General features: G+C 37.2%; 1 long non-coding RNA gene across 4 annotated transcripts; it reads right to left on the reverse strand.

Moving 5' to 3' along the window:
• Positions 1–4,312: 4,312 nt before the first annotated feature.
• Positions 4,313–6,453, reverse strand: LOC131253158 (uncharacterized). Of its 4 annotated transcripts, none has more exons than XR_009174959.1 (3): positions 4,862–5,965; positions 4,659–4,736; positions 4,313–4,562 (listed from the first exon to the last, which is right to left on the reverse strand). It is a non-coding gene; the product is annotated as an uncharacterized LOC131253158 (long non-coding RNA). The 4 variants fall into 4 exon arrangements; XR_009174961.1 differs by lacking the exon at positions 4,313–4,562 and adding an exon at positions 6,402–6,453 and having other exon boundaries at positions 4,569–4,736; positions 4,862–5,050; XR_009174962.1 differs by lacking the exon at positions 4,313–4,562 and adding an exon at positions 6,407–6,452 and having other exon boundaries at positions 4,569–4,736; positions 4,862–5,050.

Raw genomic sequence — 6,453 nt, forward strand, 5'->3', positions numbered from 1 at the left:
TAGTTACGTTGAGAAAGATTTCAAATTTTTTTTTTTTTTTTGGTTTGAATACTTTTCTAAACAACCTCTTGATATATTTAGCCTTGGCATAAGAGTGTACTTGTATTGATAGTGATTATATGAGAAGATATGCTTCTTTTTCTTTGTTTTATCGTGTGTTGGGGAAGGGAGATTGTATCATGAATTTAATAAGAAAAACACATCATCTTATTATTATAAGATTGCTATTGGGTTGTAAAGATGTTTAATAACTAATAGAGCTAGGCATGGGATGAGTCAACTCGGTAGACTTGACTCGTCCGACTCGTTCAAATCCAACTCGACCCAAACTGAGTAGGTGAGTCAAACTGAGTCGAGTTTGGGTCACCTAGTAACTCGACTCAACTCGACCCGAAACGACAACTCGTTGGACCAGGCCGAAACCCAACTTGACCGAGTTCGGGTTTTATATATATATATATATATATATATATATATATATATATATATATATATATATAAAACCTAAATCTAATCTAACTTACTCGTCGCACCCAACTTGACCTCCCTCCCTCTCTCCTTCCTCCTCTCCAGAGCCTGACAGCCACCCAACTCTTCAAATAAACTAATCAAGGTAAGTTTACATTGGGGAAGACTTATATTTTCTGATTTTCATCTATTATTGTGAAATAGATCATGCTAGGGTACTATAATTTGGGAGTTTTATGAAATTGGGATCGAGTAGGATTGAATGATAAATTAGAATGGGTCGAGTGCTGGTATTTGGCCCAGGTTGGCTCGGATGCATCCGGGTTGGCTGTGGTCGTCCTGGCTGGCTCTGGTGCAACCGGGCTAGATCGAGCTAAATCATTTCTAAATCCTAAACCCTCAACCTAAACCCTAAACCCAAATTCTAAACCCTAAACCCTACAAAATGGTCAAGTTGACCCGATTCAGTCATAATGGGTCAAACTCGGTTTAGGTTACTTCGGGCTAGACCCGGACTCGAATCGGGTCAGGCATGCTGGACTCAGTACCGAGTCAGATCGAGTTCGAATCAGGTCTATTTCAATATCGGGTCGGTTCAGATCGACCCTTACTGGGGCCAACTCGACTCGATGCCCAATTCTAATCACAAATATATTTTATGCAAAAGTTTTAAAATGATATTTCAATCTTGAGGAATTAGTTTAGCTACTGAACTACCAACTTCCAACTTGATATTAGTCTGATGAAGCATTCATCCAATAATTCCCATTATGTTTTTGGCAGAAAAAGAAAGAAAGAAAGAAAAGCAAAGGAAAAAAAAAAAAAAAAAACTTGTATGATCCAATGAACATTCAACTGATGAAGTTCTTTTGCCTGATGAATGTGAATCATTGCTCCATTTTCAAATGTATGTTGATTCACCACTAACAAGATGATTATAATTATCAAACCATGGTAGTCTTTGATGTAATGAATGGCACATAAAGACTGTGCATACCAATAAATGCAATTACAACTACCTCTCCATCTGGAATCATGGATTGATAGCCGCTTGAGAGGAATTCACTTCTTTTGTTGAAAGAAATATCAGCAGAGGTTTGCAGGGAGGATTAGTACGGAATGGTGTCAGAAAGCACAGGTTTACTGGGCCCACGCGCAAATAGATCCATGTCCATTGCATGAAATCACACATTCCACATTAGTGTAGAGTATGTGCGACATCTGAGCCTTATGACAGCTGAGCCATAGTTCTTAGTTCTTGTGACTCAAAACAAGGCCGTTTCACTCAGGTGAGCAAAAATGTGCAAGAAAAATGAGTGGCCTAAACAATTTTAGAAGTTTTTTTCTTCTAAAGAAGAGAATTTATTAAAATAAGAGAGGTTGTACACTAGAAGTAATTTTAGAAGGTAATAAGACGGATTTATAGCTCAATAACATCCAAACTTCGTGCCTACACAATGGTGAGTTTGCATCTTAGACCCTTGCATTGTATTGGCATGCGTGCGTGCATGCATGTAGATGGCAAGGCTCCAAATGCATTTGGGCATGGCATTTGCAAATCTTGGAAAGCAACCTGAGAAGAAATTCCCAGATTTTTAATCAGTTGATGAAATTATTTATGAGATTGGATCTTAAAAATCAAGCCGTTCCACATTCAAGCAGGCCACCCCGCACAAAAGCAATAGAGAATTGCTTGTTTTACAAAACACTTAACAGTGAGTGAAATGGATCTCAAAAGTTGTGACCACGCATATGATAAAATCTTGGATCTCATCCTAATAAATTCCGGATGTCCCAACCATCAGTAAATGGAATTTTGATAGAACATTTTAGTGATTTACATTCAACTAAGAAATCAATGGTTTTGAGTCATCATTTAGCATGGCCAATCTAAAAATCCATGAATGTCGGGTGAAGTCATCTGATCATCCCTTCTAGCAGCCCTATTGGTCAACGAAAATTGACTAGTCTCACTCATAATACTTATATTTATTTTTTCCTTTTCTCTTCTAAGGTTTGCTAGAAAATATCCATACATGTGCAATAGCATGCATTTGTGCTCTAGCAGTTGAATCAGATTCTAAATAGGTGTTCTAGGTATTCTCTCTCATAATATCAAGCTGTTTCGGGCTATATTGTTTGTGGGTGATATTGATACATATGGTGTGATTTACCAGATTTAGATTACTTTAAATCTTGGTTTGGCGTTATTTTCAATAGCATGCAATGGCAATGGTCAGATCAAAGGTTAGTTTAGGTTAGGATTTTGAATGGTCAGGCTGGTCATATTCAAAATTTTGGTTTTTCTAGGACTGGTCTGATCAACGCATTGCTACCTCTAATTTTCAATGGCCCAAAATGTTTGATTGTGGGCCTTATCATGGCTAGAGGATAACTAAACATACTTCCCAAAATGTTTCAAATTGTTGATTTTTCTAGGTCCAGGCCCAGCCTATAGCTAGTCTTAATTTTAAAAGACCCAATTTTTATTTTTATTTTTTTATGGTGAGCCTTACCATGGATAGAGGATTCTCAACAGTACTCCCAAATTGAAATGTTTGACATCCTAGATTACTCAGAAGTTAAAGAGACTGGATATGTTCAAAGAAAAAGAGTTAAAGGTCATATTATTAGAGTAACCATAAGTTATTCCAAGTGAATTGATAGCCAAAACCAATTATGAACATCAGAACTAATGACGAGAATAACAAGCCAAAGAAATAAAAGAACTTGTGTGTCATTCATAGCCACTGCAAGAAGAAATATAGCCATTATTTTAGCAAATAGACTATGAAATGTCTGTGGAACTTGATAGATGATCGACATCAGTTATTCAAGGGTTTGTGCATCTAAGAGCACTCAAGATACGAAGTGCATCAATGCCCCTACATCAACCTTAGGTTATATGCCTATTTGTAACATTTCAAATTTTCACAGCCAGAGTTTATACTTGTGCCCGAGAAAATCGGGTGTTAATAATTGAATGAATTGGATGATTTAAAAATTGTACCATATTTTTTTTTCCATTCACATCCAGCTATATTTATGAAGGTAACCATTCACGAGAATAAAATTGACTATATTTATTATTTCATTAGATTAAAAGAATTCAATAAATTATCAAATTTTCTCTTAATGGGAGCTTATTACATTATCGAGTTCGCAGCGGAAATATAAATAAAATTAAGTCGTAAAACTATCGTCTTATTCATTTAGTGAAATCTTTCATGGAGGGATGGTTCTTTAGGTTTTCAATCTATACATCACTTGCATCATCTGTACGGTTGAAAATGGTCAACGCTCTACTCATAATGATGGTTATCCTTTAAGATTAACAATAATTCAAAAGATTCATAAAAGCATTGTCAGGGTTCTGATATGTCTTGTACTCCACCACTATGAGAGGTATCAGTATGTGCAACTAATATATATATGAATGCATGTCTAGCAAAGTGTATGCGGCTCATTATACATAGTAATCATCACAATATGGAATGCACTTTTTAGGAAACTCGACTCGTCCCGCATCCCATAACTATGAAGATTCACCGGCGTGTCACTACCGAAAAAAATAGGACAGCCGCCAGCTAAAAACCGTCGGCATTGACCTTCTCCAATAGCTTTTAGCCGTCAGGCGGGGCGTCTACACTTCCAAAACTAGCTATACCCATTTCTCCAAAGCCCCAAACCAACCACTAACCTAAAACTAGCTATACCCATTTCTCCAAAGCCCCAAACCAACCACTAACCTAAAACTAGCTATACCCATTTCTCCAAAGTCTCAAACCAACCAACCTATTTGAAAAGGCAAGTCTACACAAGAAACGGAAGACTAACTAGCATATACTATTGAAAGATGGCATCCATATGTACCACCGCTGGTTCAAACAAAAAGAATGACATTTCTTTCATTTGATCCTCAAATGATGCATCACACAAAATAGGAGAGTGGAGCCGTACTCTGATTGGTCACCAACACTTTTAAGAGTACCCCATGGAACACGTGTCATTGCAACCATTTCAGTATCAAATTTAGTTTATAGCCCATGTACTAATGGAATCAATGCTTTTGTGATCACCACTAAGAACTTATCCTGCAGAATTACATAGAAATTTCATGCCCGTGAATTGAAGAACTTGTGCAAACCAACATGAGGTGGCGATCCTCCCATTATGAGATGGTTAATTACCTGCACTTCTGACATATCAATCTTCTCTGCAAAATGAGAATCAATCATTTTTGAAACATTTTCGGCCAACTCACCAGCCTGTTAAGAGAAAAAAAAAAAAAGATCAGTAAACCAAATAACGACCATTAATAGGACTGCTTTCAAACACTAATTTGCTGAGGAAAAGAAACTGAAGGACTCAATTGGATTCACTGTAAACGTACTCAGGGGCACAGCATTCTCCAGATGCATGATCTTGCATTTGGAACTACCAATCAGGCAGCCAAACTGGTTACAAGTTGTGCTTCTAAAGGCACACACTGCTGAAAGTACCATGCAAGTAGACAAGGGGAGGTTTTCAGATTATGTTAGTTGCAGAAACTAACCTTCACCCATTTTGCTGTGGATCCTATCTGCAAGCATGAGGAAATGAACACCATGAGGAGAAATCCATAGAATGGAAGCACAACTCAACATGACAAACCAAATGTTAAGGGAAAATTTTAGCAGAGAGTCTTGTTGCTTACCATTAGTGGTGGCAGGCTGAAATAGAATATCATTAGTATCCACTTAATAAGTACCAGACAACCATTGATGCAGGTTCCATTAGTATCCACTTATAAGTACCATAGGCCAGTCAATTGGCACATATCAGGAGACAATGGTTTCAGATGATCTTGGAGATGGGTGCTATCTCAGATGGGCCAGGGCCCAACCATAAGCTGTGGTATATTGTCAGGAAATTCCACCCATGTGCAGACTTGCACTCATCCACCTTGGGAGTTGATGTATATTGTCAGCCCCAGCCCCTCCGCAGGCTTCCACGTGTGTGGACATGGCAAACATATGAGATAAACAAGACCTCCAGGTGAACACACCTGATTTATATTGTATTAAGTACCGCCAATTGGCCAGTTCAACTCATGTTCGTTCACTATGCATAATCCCATGAGGCCCATAAGCAGAGATGCTCAGTTGAGTGAAGCATGGATGGGATGGGTCTGTTCCACCCATGGAAAATACAATCACTTCTAAACACAATAAATTACTTCAAACAATAGAACCATCACATCATATATTTAGCTATCTTGTATAACTATAAATAAAACATAGCTGAATCCAAGATTATTAGAAACACTATTTAACTTGAGTTTGGTTCAATAATTTAGTCAGGCCTCGATTACCATACATGCTAAAGTAAACTATCAACTATCAAGTATTTGCTATAACTGGATCCAATGGTATAAAAAAAACCCACGGATGTAGTATATGATGTATAGCAACAAAGTGTATGGTGCCATTTATACCTAAAAATACAGTTTTATTATCCAATCTTACGTTGCCACAATATGTAATTTTTTATTCAGTTAAAGAATTGTTCAGCATAGTGTCATCATGAAGAAAAAAATGTAAAGCGAGCAAGGTGGAGCTCCTAATGTTCTGAGAATTGAAGTTCGAGGTTACAACTTCTTACTTTGAAATTAAGCTTGAACAGGAAAGCACCAAAAAGACAACAGATTATTAAGGGAATAGAATGAACAGCTTTTCTCACATATGAATGCAAAGCTGCCAATGCATCTATGAATAAGCATAGCTCTTACTACTAGTATCCAATTATTGTACAAGACACTGATTACAATTGTTGCATGTTGGAGTATGTATATGTATGGAATAACACACCAGATGCCTAAAGATTATAAAAACAATTAACCTTTGTTCTTTAGAATCAAAAGGGTAGGAGCAAAGAAGAGTATCCTTAGAGACCTTACCGCAAATCTCAAAAGAAGACTTGATTTGCCAACACCAGAATCTCCAA

The sequence above is a fragment of the Magnolia sinica genome, chromosome 8 (genome assembly GCF_029962835.1).
Source record: "Magnolia sinica isolate HGM2019 chromosome 8, MsV1, whole genome shotgun sequence".
NCBI lineage: Eukaryota > Viridiplantae > Streptophyta > Magnoliopsida > Magnoliales > Magnoliaceae > Magnolia > Magnolia sinica.